General features: G+C 40.6%; 1 long non-coding RNA gene across 2 annotated transcripts in view; it reads left to right on the top strand.

The window, feature by feature from the left end:
- LOC140694924 (uncharacterized) overlaps nt 1–13,620 on the top strand; it is a 29,709-nt gene extending 16,089 nt beyond the window's left edge. Inside the window, exons 3-5 of one of the 2 annotated variants that reach the window (XR_012070587.1) lie at nt 11,947–12,068; nt 13,099–13,323; nt 13,506–13,620. This is a non-coding gene — a long non-coding RNA (uncharacterized lncRNA). Of the gene's footprint in view, nt 1–11,946; nt 12,069–12,559; nt 12,822–13,098; nt 13,324–13,505 lie in introns of those variants that run through there. The other variant, XR_012070588.1, reaches the window with a different exon arrangement.
- The last annotated feature ends 3 nt before the right edge of the window (nt 13,621–13,623 follow it).

Here is a 13,623-nt window from a genome sequence, read left to right as displayed (position 1 = left end):
ATTTCGTCATTTGTGAAATTTGAGTAATATGGTTTACCTTGTCTGACTGTGAGAGCTGGACGCCTTGTATACAAAGCACCGTAGAGGTGCTTAATAAAAATGTGCTTTCACAGTGACTGATAGTTTAGAAGTATCAACTCTGAATACTAAAAAGGGTAGCTTATTTCTGATGCATATTCAATATGTGTATATATGATATACATTAATATGGCTTAAAGTAACTAGGATTGTTTTTTTTAAGTGCAGTATGAAGCTTTAATGAAATCTGTGTCATTCTAGTGAGACAGGGACTACTTAAATTGCCTTAAGCAGACGACCTTGAAGATTATTTACACAGAATGTAAGCTCAGAATTCATGTTGCCGTGTAACCATCCATCAGACATTTAATTTCTCGGGATTCTGACCAGAACCATTAAGTTTAGAAAAATCCACATTGATTATTATCAGGGAATAAGCTTCTCTCTTTTGTGACTAAAGAAAATTTTGATTTTTTTCTGCACTCTTTTCAGGTTTTAAAATTTCAAAATTTTGATTTGACATGTCACTTTTTTAATAGAGAGAATAAAGCTCATGCTGTTTTAATATGTAAATAAATGTTTTTGTATTTCAATACCCTTCTATGATTTCCTGGCTCTTTGAGAAGTATTTTGCAAGATACTTAGATTACCTACTGTTGGAAAAATACAGACGTGACTTTTATGAATATAGGCCTAGTACAGTTCTGTTGGTTTTTACTACAGTGCAAGACATGAGACCTAGGAGAGCTTTGCTGCTGATTGCCAGGAGGACAGATCTCAGGTCTCAGTCTCCCCTCGTGTAAAATGAAGTGGCTGGACTGGATTCTTTCCTCTTCTAAGATGAGCTTCCATGAGCCTATGTCTTTTGTTTATATTTAGGAGTATTAGCAATATCAGATTAAATACTGAATACCCCTCCATCCCCCCGAAGCAAAGTGCAGTATATGCTACATAAGCTTCTAGTTATCTGATTCTCGTTTCTCATCTTACAGTCAATTTTTGTGTTGCATGTTTCCCGGCAACCTGGAAGGTCTTTTTAGCCATAGGTGGCGCTGTTGCAACTTTTTACAGTCTTAATTTTTCTGTTTGTAAAATAAGGCTTAAACAATGTGATTTTATTTTGATTCCTTTGCTTAATGCTTCAGAATAGCACAACGTCCATTATGTCTTTCTACCTGGAAAATTTTTTCTGCTGATATCATAGTTTTATTCTTTTATCTCGCTGTGAACATTTCAGACTTGCTGTGCAAACAATGGCAAAATCGGGCTTTTCTTCTAGTGTTAGAAACCAGTGAGCCGGGATATTATAAAACAGCTAGAAGCTGCCTCTGGAGCACCATAAAGCTGAAAGGTGTGTTGAGTTCCCTGAGTATTGACCCCGCCGCTGTGTGTTAATTGGTGGGAGTTGATTTGGTACATATATGATGGGGTGTAGTTTCTTGACTTGGGTTTGCCTGCACGTGCTGACACTGAACCATGTGATCCTGAGTCAGCTCGTTCTGAGTTTTCCCCTCGTCTGTGAGAAGGGGACACTCATATCTGCTTTGTAGAATTGTGAGAATTAGTAATTATGTAACATGTTTACCACAGTGGGTATGTCAAGAGAGCTCATAAACTTTAGCTGCTGTTTTGTGTGCAGCCATCATTTTATAGTCTTTGGTAATTACAAAGAAACAAGAAAATAAGAAAAGCTGATTTTATGATGAAAGATATTTGAGGACGTTCCATAATTCCTACACCCATAATTTAGCATCAGCAGAGTCAGAACTGTTACACAGTCGCCCTGGACCAACGTTAAGCCACAGAAATTTTTGTTACTTCATATATGTTGGGGCCTAAGGGGAACCAATACTTATACACATGTTGTCTCCAGCAGCCAACTGAGAGATGACACAAAAGAGTAGGCAGGCGATAAATGTCTTCTTTGTTACTGATGAAGCCACGTTCTCCATGAACTTCAGGGCTGTGGATAAATGAGTGTCATGATACTGTGTCCCAGAAGTAGAGACTCACCCTGTCCCAGGTATCTCTGGGCCACAGCAAGCCTTCCCTTGAGAGAATGAGCCCCATCATGCACAGGGCTGTTCTGCAATGGAGCTGAGCATCCAGGGTGCTTCCCTAGGGTAGTCAACACTGGAGGGAAAGGAAGGGTTTCACATGCCCTGCTTGTCTCCCCGGAATCACAACTCAATCTGTTAATGTGAGGAGGGCTAGCTGTGGGCCAGGGGTCAGGGCTGTGAAGGGAGTAGCACTCTGCATGGCCCAGAGGAGTGGGGAGGAGGTATCCCTTCCATCAGTTTAAACAGGTGGTGGGATGGAACAGAAGGGTTCATCCCATGAGTTTATAAAAGGAGAAATAAGAATTTCCTTTGGGTATTAGTCTAGCCAGGAAACACAGAAGATGATTAGGAAGGAGACTTGTAAACCACTGTAATATTAATTTGACATTTGTTGAGCACCCAAAATGTGCTACATTCTTTTCTGAGCGTTTTACAGAAATGAATCCTTCAATCTTCTCAACAAGCGAGTAAGGAAGGTTTGATTGTTATCCCAGTTTCACAGTGTGGAAATTGAGGCACACAGAGGGTAAGTTGACCAAGGTCACAGAACTAGTAAGTGGCAGAGCAAGTATTTTAACCCTGGCTGTATGGTATTGTGGCTCCCAGAATGGGCTTTGGGTGTTTAGATGTATCTGCATCCCTCGATTTCTGTACGTCTGTGCATCAATTAGCCCAGAAAGGACAGGGAAAGGAGAGTTACACAGGTGCTCACAGTCGTGTCTCGGCAACTGTCCACGAAGAGTGCACCGTGATTAGAATTAATTGTTTTCCAGGCAGCAGATCTGTTGGTATAACAGAAATTTAGTCCATTGAATTCATCTAGAAATCCTTCCTGCTCTGCTTCTGTCCACACTTGCCATGTGACTGCCTGCCCGTGTTTGGGCCGTGGAGGAGAACATATACTCATGGTTGAACTCTGATATTGCAGTCTGGTTCATAGTTTTACATCTTCTGTTACATTAATAAGTTAAATTTCTGGTTTTCTTGCATCAGTGTCTCATGAGTTTGGTTAATGTGAAACCATGGGAGCCCAGGGGTTATGATGGTATAAATTTTTAGCACGTTGTGGCACTTCTAGCCATGCAGACATGACTGGGGGATGTACGCCTTTCTCACTGATTTCTCCCAACAGCAGGGTCCTCTCACGGATGTGAGGCTGGGAGCTCTCTGAGTAGCTCAGTCAGAGGCCAAGTCCACCAATCCGAAAATGATGAAGTACCTGGAAGTGGGTTTAATAAAAGTAAAGGGCTTCCAGGTAGTCCGATGGGCTGTTCAAGAAATTTGGTGAAAAGCTGTCCACTGTCTGTGGTTTAGCTGCTGCTTTGCTATTGAAAAGTCTGGAGTAGATGAAGGGATTTTAAAAAGCAGAAAGGAGTGATTTCAGGTGGTACATCCACACCGGTGAGAAGTGATGGATGACCGCCTGTGTGAGGCACAGACAGAGTCTTACAAACTTCATAAAACAGCTTCAAATGCTCTGCCATCTGAGTGCGCTTCATATGGGGTCCAGTTCATCACTGGTCACGCTGTGAGGGCAAGTAACTGACGATGGCAGAAAGGACACGGAGGCATCAAAAAGGTCTCACTCATGTTCCCTGTTTAGAGAATGTGGCACAGTGTATTATATTTGAGCTGGTTTTTCACTGAACAGTTTTTAGTGTTTTCTGGGACTCCCCAGTGCCCCAAGGTTCCATGCAGCTGGGTGTCCCCTCATTGCAGCTCCGTCAGCGCTTGCCCTGGGCTGATGTGGTGTCACGGGAAGCAGGACGGTCAGCGTCCCCGGCTCCTCTGAGCTCCGTCTCCTCATCTGCAGAGCCTGGTTTCCCATCCGTGTCTACTTAGTAGGGTTGCTGAGAATCACACGTGATGGTTATCAGGTGTGATTTCTGGTTGTCTCTGCGATTGGCAAATAGCCAATAATTGATAGAAACTCTTGTTTTTTTTATTGTAATTGTGTCTCCTAGATTGCAGTGGTTTTTAGTCTGCATTTTTTTATAACTTTACTCATTTTTAAATATGCCCTTATTTTATTTATTTTTTTTTTTGAGGTACTGGGGACTGAAGCCAGGACATTGTGCATGCTATGCAGGTGCTCTACAACTGAGTAATACCCACCCTCCTTTTCTGCACTTAAAAATAAATATTGCAATACACAAAATAGCTCTTAAACTCCATCATGGGACCTGGTCTCTGTATAGGCAAATGAACACGTATACTATTTCAATAAGAATAAATGCTGTTGAGACATAAGTTTCTGAATCTGTTAATGTGCTTAAAAACGATCATAGCTAGTGATAAACACGAGACTTAGATCAAGGACTTTTTAGGGTATGTTTTGCCATCATGGGAAATTACATTCTACCGAGAAGGCTAATTGGGTCTCTTTGATATTTGGATGGTTTAGCAGGTGATCAAGGCTTTCCAAAGCTGACAGTTTTGTATTTTAAACTAACTACAAAGTTATCTTCTAGAAGATGGAAATCCTAAGCTTGTGAATTTCCCAGTAATCCAGGGGGTATGTGTCTGTGTCTGTGTCTGTGTGAACGTTTGTGTGTGTGATTTCAGGAATGTAGAAATAAGTTCCATATAGACTTCTGATATCTTTCTCTTCCAGTTCAAGGTTTAAGCATATACTTACACAAATAAATTGATTTTCTTTTGTCATTTGGCATATTGGCGGGAATAAGAGGTTCTCATACTTGTTTCAGAAGGGTTGGGAAGCATGAGCTTAGAAAACGGGAGGAGAAAGAGGCAGGGAGACACTTCACACTTTGTGCAGTATATGAGAAACGGTAGCTTTTCTTTTCTCTTTTCTTCTAAAGCAAACTGGCTCTGAATTGTAACACACTATTACTCAGAATTGCTTTTCTAATCAGATACAAGTGCCTCAGATTTTTCAAGGCAACATGAATGATGAAATGTGTTTTAGCATTTATCTTTAAAAGTAGTTTTATTTCTCAAGTAAAAGACTATAGCCTGTTTCTTCCAGCGTCTCAAGAAATTCTCATTGATCTATGTACATGTTCTATGTGCTTATTTTCTTTTCTTTTTTTTTAAGTGCTTGTTTCATTGTGGTGTGAATCAATGTTTAAAATTTCTGGATTTTGATCTTTAGAAAATGCTGATATATCAGAACTGTTAAAAACCTGATTGTTCTTTGGTCCTTGTTTGGTGGGGCACCCTATTGATTACTCTTGTCTGTTAAAGAGAGAAATTCTTCCTCTAGCCTGCAGATCATTAAGTGTATGGTTTGCAGTATGCCTTTAAATTTCATTGAATGCATTGAACATGATTGTCCAGTGAATTTTGAGTTGACTCATAGTAATGACTTTGCTTTGATTCTGTGGCTTTTGCTCCTCTCCACAAGAGCTTGAATTCTCTGTTGCATTTTGTATACGTGTTCTTCACAGTGGAAGAAATTTTGCATTTTTTACAGAGGTGGTTTTTCCTAACACCTCTGAATGCCTTCTGTAATTGATACAACAAAAATCTGTTATTTCAATGCTTAATTATTTCATAAACTAGTTTTTGGCTTAATCAGAAACAATGACAGAGTGATAATAAAAAATAGGAAAACTTTCCTTCCTTTGAAGAATAGAAATCAGGTGGTCAGGCTCACCCATGCTTTGGGCCTGACACACTTAATCTCATGTCATTGTGTATCATGATTCGGAGATGGAGTTGCTTCAGGTTTATTGATTTTTGTTTTAACATTTGTGTTGAATTCTTTCTCCAGGCTTATGTATCCTGTTGGGTTTGTTGAAACTGTAGAAGGGAAACAAAAGCTTTTTTTGGTTTCCGGAGGCCTGAGTTGCTGATGATAAGGGTTGAGGGTGGGCTGAGGAACAGAGTGACACTCCCTCTGCTCCCAGCTGAAATTGATGAACAATGAAATCAATTAAGTGTATCGGTATTTGACCAATAGAAGTTAGCGAGCCCAAACTGGCTAGTTATGCCCAAAGAAAGTACTGAATTCACCTGCAGAATTAGGTGCTTTACCAAGAAGAAGCAGCTTAGAGCAATCAGAAAAATCAGTCCTATGATGAGATATAAAGTAAATATAATATCTTTTATTTCTGAAACTTTTCTACGTTAAGTTGTGTAGAGCTAAAATTAAGTTTCAAGCACCAGGAGTTAACAGTGTGGGTGGTTCTGTATGATCATTATTCAGGAATGTGCCTAGACTCTGCTAGAGTGGCTGAAGCTGGCAGGAAAAGACCCAGAGCCAGGATTTGTCACCTTAGGGTGTCCTCCATAATGGTTCCATGTGGGAGCCCATGATTGGGTTAACAAATTGTAACAGATCCCAGCCGCCTGTCAAATTTAAGAAGAAAACGTATGCTTAGTAACTGCTTTGCAAGCAAGTGCCTGTGCATCCTCACTCCTGTCTCCTTGCCTTAAAAAGCAGAGATAATGCTTTGCTTGCGTAGATGATGTTTTAGATAGCACTCTGCTCATCGCAAAGCAATGACCCAGGCCCACAGGTATAAAGGCTGGGCTTGTGTGCAGTTAGATACTCTATTATCCCCCAAGCAAGGACCTAGCTGGTCTGGTGGTCTGCTTTGTAATTCACATGTCTAAAGGATGTATCTTATTCCCCTCACCCCATGACTTACCTAAAGATACACTAAGCCTTTGTACTCATGGTGGATTCTACAATCTCTGTCTCATCCTTCTTTCCCCAAGTTCCTGCTTACTATCACACAACTGTTAATGACGTTTTCCTTTGATTATACACAATAAATATGGGATCATTTGAGAGGCTCGTGGAGTTGGGTCCCTACGCCCTCTCTCTTTCGTGACTTTTTCCACAGAGTCTTGAGTATTCATTCCCTGTACGTAAGACTTCTGCCAGCCAGAACCCACAGTTCCAGGTGAGAAGGATGCAGGCTTTATCTCTCCTACCCGAGGGAGAGAGAGTAGAAAATTGAGATCTGCTCTTCCGTGGTCCCTTCCTGCCCCAGGTCTGCTCCAGTTCACCTGCAGCCTTCTGGCCTCTGCTCACACTGCCTCTGTCCCAGGACTGACAGCAGCCTTTTCTTCCCTGGTAAACATTTCCTGTGCCTTTTAGAAGTTGGTCTCTTCTCTGCAATACAACCCTGGCAGATGTGATGGTGGTAAACGTGCTGGAGGGCAGTCACTTGGGGACTGCCAGGAGCCATGCTGATTCTCCTGAGTCTCTCATTCGGGGTTACAGAACTGTCGAGCAGCAGAGGAAGCCCTTTAACGTGAGGCCAGCTCAGCATTGCATCACTTTCATTTTATTTTTGAATTTTCAGTGGAGAAATTATTTGTAGCAAACTGTTCCAGATTTTTGGCTGCCTGCTTTCCTCACCACCATTTCCTTGTTGGCTCTGGTGCTTGTTGTAAGAACCAGGTTTCTTCTCTGGTTATTTCTAGCAGCTGGGCTTGCCGAATCCTTGATCTGCATTTGAAGCAGAATGCTTCTTCGTGATGTCAAGCTGATTTTCCTATTTCTGAATATTTCGTGTACACTCAGCAACTCTTTCAAGTGAAATGCTCTTGTCCAATTCTGTTAACCCATATTTGCCGATCTCCTGCTTTCATGCTGAGGGCAGTTTCTTCTTCCTGTAATAAAAGTTAGCAATTTGCATTTACTATTTGAAGGTTCTGGCCCTAGGTGCTTTTGTCCTTAACAGTTTTAATACAATTCACCCATTAAAATGTGCAGCGGTTTTTACTCAAAGCCCAGAATTGTGCATCGCAGTCAATCTTAGAATATTTTCATCCCCCAACAGGAAGCCCTGTATGCACAAGCAGTCATTCCCATCTTCCTCATCCTCCCCCAGCCCCAGGCAGCCATTGTTCTCTCTCTATGGATTTGCCTGTGCTGGACATTTCATGTAAAACAAGTTATTTCATGTAAATGGAACTGTCTATTGTGACTGACTTCTTTCACACTGAGTAACTTTTTCAATGTATTTCCAGGTTGTGGCCTGGGTCAGTACTCTATGCTTTGCTATTGCTGAATTATATTCTACTGTATATCTGGGCCCTACTGTTTACCCATTCATCAGGTGATAGTCGTTTGTGTTGTGTCTGCTTTTTGTTTGTGAAGAGTAATGGCGCCGTGAATACTCCTGTAGGAATTTTTATGTGGACATTTGTTTTCAGTTCTCTTACTTGTGTGACCAGAGAGCAGAAATGCTGGGTCATTCATAAACCAAATGTTCAACTCTCTGAGGACCTGCCAGGCTGTTTTCTAAAGTGGCCACCCTGTGTTACATCCTCAAAAGCAAGGGCTGCGCGCTCCGCTTCCTCTGTGTCTTCATTAGTGCTTGTTACACATTTTTTTTTATTATAACCTATTGTAGTAAGTGTGAAGCGGTTTCTCCTAGTGGTTTTGACTTGATTTCTTTTACAGCTAATGATATTGAACATCGTTTGATTGTGCTTATTGGCCATTTGTATATTTTCTTTGAAAAATACATTTTCAGATACTTTATACACATTTTAATTGAGTTCTCTTTTTCTTGTTGAGTTGTAGGAGTTTTTTCTTTTATTTGAAGATACAAATACTTAATCAGATAAATAATTTGAAAAAATTTTCTCCTCTCAGATGTTTTTTCACCTTCTGGATGGTGTCCTTTGAAGCAAATTTTTAACATTTGATGAACTCCAATTTATCACTGTTTTCTTTGTTCCTTGAGCTTTTGGGGTAATATTTAAAATCTGAGGTATTTTATTTAAACTTTTATATAAAAAATAACTTAATTCTTAAGACTGTTCTAGGAGATGGGTGCTGTGGCTGTCCCCAGTCTATGGATAGGAGACTGAGGTGCAGAAAATTTCACTGAAATATCAGTGTCACAGCTACCCAGTGCTGTGGGATTTCAGACCCTCATGTTTGTCCCCAGCATTTGTGATCTTCACCACCATGCTCCACTACTGCCTGGAATCATTAATGAAAAAGTTTTCCTTTTTTGATTTCTTGATTGTTTGTTTTCTCATTGGGGAACTCACCTCTTCATTTTCCTTGCAGAGATCTGTGTAGGTTTATTTTAGATCTCATGTACTTATTTATTACACAGGCTCCAGCGATGATTGTGCCTAGTTGATCTAATCAATTCATACTCAAGTCTTTCCTGCTCATGACACTAAAAAGAGAGTCATGATTTACATAATGCTCAAAGAAGAATGTACTTGAGTGATTTTATTTTTCTAACCAATCAAACAAATCAAATAAAAACCCGGTGTTGGAACAGATTATAAGCCCTGCAGAATAGGGTCACTGTCTTCCTTGTGTTTCATTTGATTTGTCACAGTGTCTGGATAGTGCCTTGCTGTCCAGCAGTTTTGTGAGTATACGGTGCTCGTGAATCATTGTAAGGAAAGAATTTTGACAACAGACTGTGTTGTTCATTTCACAAGGGAAAAGATCATATAGAAATACTGCTCAGATTTATTTTAAAATTAAGCTTGGTGTCTTGAGAAGGGTTCAAGAAACCATACAAAAATCTTTTTCACTAATTTTAAATCTATCTTAGACACATTATGCATACATGGCAGAGTAACTTATCAACTAGTTTTGACAAGAGGAGTGTACTATTGATTATCTATTTTAGTTGAAATATTCTACCTGGGATAAAGTAATCAGTGCCCATAAATGAACAAATATGTTTGTATTTCTATGCAACGTGGGGGCAGACTTCATATGTTTTTATATAATATATATGACTGTGTGTTTTAATCTGTCTGTCAGTGTTTTTATAGTTTTTCATCAATGTTGTAACTTTAGAATTCTTCTATGGAAATCACCCCCAATTCTAGTGCAGTTTGTACTGTGTATCCTGTCTTATGCATGGGATTCCACTGTCCCCTCACTGAGGAATTTCCTCTCCTATTGAGTTAGTAGCAGAGTTAAAGGAACTGTGATTTCTAGGCCTTTGCTCTCCATGTGTTTGCAGTTGGCTGTCAATCAAGATTTTCTCTTTCGTGAGTTTTCATTGTTCAATTAGAATTTTGGAAATAACAATTAATATGTTGCAACACTCTCCCTAGAAACTTGATGTGTTTGTGCTTTTCCGTTTCCAATTTACAAAAAATGTAAATGCACTCTTGTTTTTAAATAGTCCTTTTTCACTAGATATTTGTTTACTTCTTTATAGTCAAAATATTTTTTTCCCAATGAATGAATAGGTTTGCATGTTTTAAAAGATACCTTACTTTTTAAATTTCTTATTCTAACAGGTATATTCGTTGTACAGAATTTAGAAAATAAGGATAAACACAATTATAACTTAAAAATGGCCTCTAATCTCACCTGGAGATACAGTTGTAAGGTTTGAAATTGAGAATTACAAGTCCTCTCAAACTGTTCTTCTATTTCAAGTACGGTTTGGTTACTGAGATCCTCGAATTCCCATATGAATTGTAGCAGCAGATAGTCAGTTTCTGCAGAGGAACCCACTGGGATTGTGATCGAGTCCACGTTGAATATATGGATCGCTCTGGGGAGCACTGCCATCCCAAGAATGCTGTCATTTGATTCAGGAATGTGCGTGGTGTGTCTGTCCAGGTATTTAGGTATTCTTTAATTTTTTTCAGCATTGCATAGAGTTTACATTGGATTATTTTACTATATATTTTGCCTTTATACTGAGGACAAGTGTGCAAGGTACCGGGATCAGAAGTGTATTGGAGCTCCGCAGCTTGCTGCCACCATGGACGCTGTGCTCTTGCTTCGCCCACTGTACAATGTTGCACAAAATAGGACCTAAGTAACTCTCTCTTGAAAGAATGATTATATGATTGCTGGATGATGCTTGAGGGTCCTTGTGATGATGTCTTTTTCCCAGAATTTCCCCTCTTCTTTACTATGCCCTTTCCCTTCCTTTCCTCCAGCCTGTGTTTCAGCCTGCCTGTGGCATTGATTTTCCTTGTCTGTGGACTCTTCCTTTCACTAGTTCGTGATAATGTTACATGTGAGATGTGGAAACTTGCTAGATGTCAAGAAAGAGGAAATCCATTGCATTCTAGTTTTTTTAGAGTGTGCTATTGTATTATCGATTGAAATGAAATCAGGCTGACCCATTGAGCCATCCCCTGAGCTCTTTTTGCCTTCCTACAGGTGATACTGCTCTCGTTGCTGCATGTGCCCTTCCCCCAGACTTGGTTTTGGGGTTGAGTAAGTCACCGTCACTGGAGCCCTCTCTTTAAATGATGAAGAGAACATTTGCTCTTTCTCCCTGTTTGGGGACTTGGATGAGATGAGGCAACAGATAAAGAATGGAGCCCCACCTCATTCTGACCCCCGCTCTTTCCGTTCCTTTCTCCAGGGGAAGAGTACAATTCAAAAATATAAAGATTGTGAACTAATGAGATAGACAAGACAACCGATCATTTATTAAATACCCTTTCATGCCAGAAACAAATGTATTATACACACAAAAAGCACATAAAATACGGTAGTACTGTGGTTACAAACGTGGGTCCGAGTTCGAGTCCTGGTCTGGAGTGACAAGTCCTGTGAGATGGAGAATTGGTAGGTCGGCTTAGCCTCTCTTGGACTTGTCTTCTGTCCTGCAGAGATGGGGCTCGCTAGGCGTCCCTCCCCCGTAGAGGTGCTGAGGGGTGTAAAAGACACGTGTAGGCAGACCGAGCACAGCTGCTCTTTCCTCGTAAGTGCAGGATAGCATCGCTTTTGCGGTGATGGCTTTATGACTGCACCGTGTAGACTCTCAGTGCTCCAAAGGGATGCCTTGCAGATTGGAGATGGGATTCTCACTTCTGTATATACCCAAGGATTGTGTTATTGGGCCTTGCTAATTTGACTCTATTCTTTAGAAAGTACATAATGTAGATATATTTTTCAAACATGCATGATTTTTTCTTTTATTATTTATAGTTCTACCCTCTCATCTCTTGGTGTGACTTTTCATGGAATCCAGGAAACAGTCCTAAGCAACCTGCCTCTTCACACTTCTCCGTGGTGGTTTCCTTCCCTGACTAGAAGAGGGTTTTGCATAGGTAATTTTGATTGCTCCCCTTCTCTTGGAGACTCTCTGTTTTTCTGCCCATCTCTCACCTGTCCATCTGTCCATTTCTCTACCCACTCATTCTTCTGACTTGTTTCAATAAGCATTTCAGGCAGCTTACAGAAGAACAGGTACCAAATAAACAGGTGAGAAAATGGGGCCAAGTTCATACAGTGAGGCTAGGAGTTGAGCCTGTGTGAGAGTTGCCAGCGTGAGACACACGCCTCTGCCTTGTGACTTATAAGATAGACAACATCAATGTGCCTGAAGCTCCCAGCAGACACAGGGAAACAGGGTTTGTGGGAGATGCTCATTGGCTGTGAAATAAATAAGTGGCTTAGTAGAAGCCCAGCCTTTCCAAGTACTAAGGCTTAGGAGAATATTTTAGTGTCTTCCAAAATCAGATTATTGCATCTTTTCTTTTTCAGAGTTTTATGTATAGTTGGTTTACATTCTATACCTGGAAATTTCTCCAAAACTTCTGCCCACGTGAGTCCCATGACTCGGGAATGGGGTGGTTCTGCTCATTGACGGGTGTTGGCCAGAAACGGAAAATGACAGCCTCAAAGGAGCCTGGGATTTATCAGTTATGTTTTGTCAGTGCTGTAGATTTCAGAAAATGCTTTCACCTTTTCTTTCCATCTGAGGCAGCAGCGCGCTCTCTTACCAGCATCAGGAGCTCAGGGCCACGGGATGGTGGGGGCTGACTGCACTGCCGTCAAGACAGCTGAGCTAGTCACTGCAGGTGTGGTTCTTTTACATACTGCAGTTCATGCTCTTTACTAGAATGTTTCAACAGGGAGTTAATTAACTGAGTTAATTAACATTTTATAAATATGATGCTTTGTTGAAAAGACAGTCATAGGCAGAATATAAGTTGTGATCACTTTAAAAATGGTTTCATTACTGAAATTTCAGTAGGAAAGATCCAGTTTATCTTATTTCCGCCTCTCTTTAAAAGTAACAAAGAAACAAGACAGAAAAAGCAGAGGATGATTTCTGTTCTTCCTCTCGGCTTGCAGGTGCCCTCACCTCCAGTGGCATCCATCCAGACACCAGCACTGACACTGGCCGTGCTCAGAACTGCCTCAGCCCTGAAGACACATCTGACAAATGGAAGGGGGCCGCGCCCTGTTACAGCAGGTGCTCTCACTTTGTGGGTCCTTATGTAACTGCGCGGTGTTATTCAGGATCGCCCTTTCTACACTTTGTGACGCTGCTGCGGTGTCTCCTAGTTATTTGTTTCTGTAAGTACTCGTGTAATTTTCCAATGTGTGGTACTAGACATCTAAAAATGCATTTTTCAGATGAAAAATAGTGTGTATTTAATATAAATGTATGAAAAAAGGGTCAAATGGATCTATCCTGGTGCCAGTACTCAGAGATAATAATTAACACATTAACATCTATTTTCTGTTCTTTTCATCAGTGTGTATTACCTCTGTCATAAAAACCAGCGAGCAATGTGTGCCTGTATACTGTGTGGAGACCTCCATTTTCCATTCGGCTTATTACACATTTTTCTACAATATTCTATCTCCCCTGGC

This window comes from Vicugna pacos, unplaced genomic scaffold (genome assembly GCF_048564905.1).
Source record: "Vicugna pacos unplaced genomic scaffold, VicPac4 scaffold_112, whole genome shotgun sequence".
NCBI classification, from domain to species: domain Eukaryota; kingdom Metazoa; phylum Chordata; class Mammalia; order Artiodactyla; family Camelidae; genus Vicugna; species Vicugna pacos.
The sequence above is the reverse complement of the archived record's forward strand: the minus strand, read 5'-3'. Positions and strand labels throughout refer to the sequence as shown.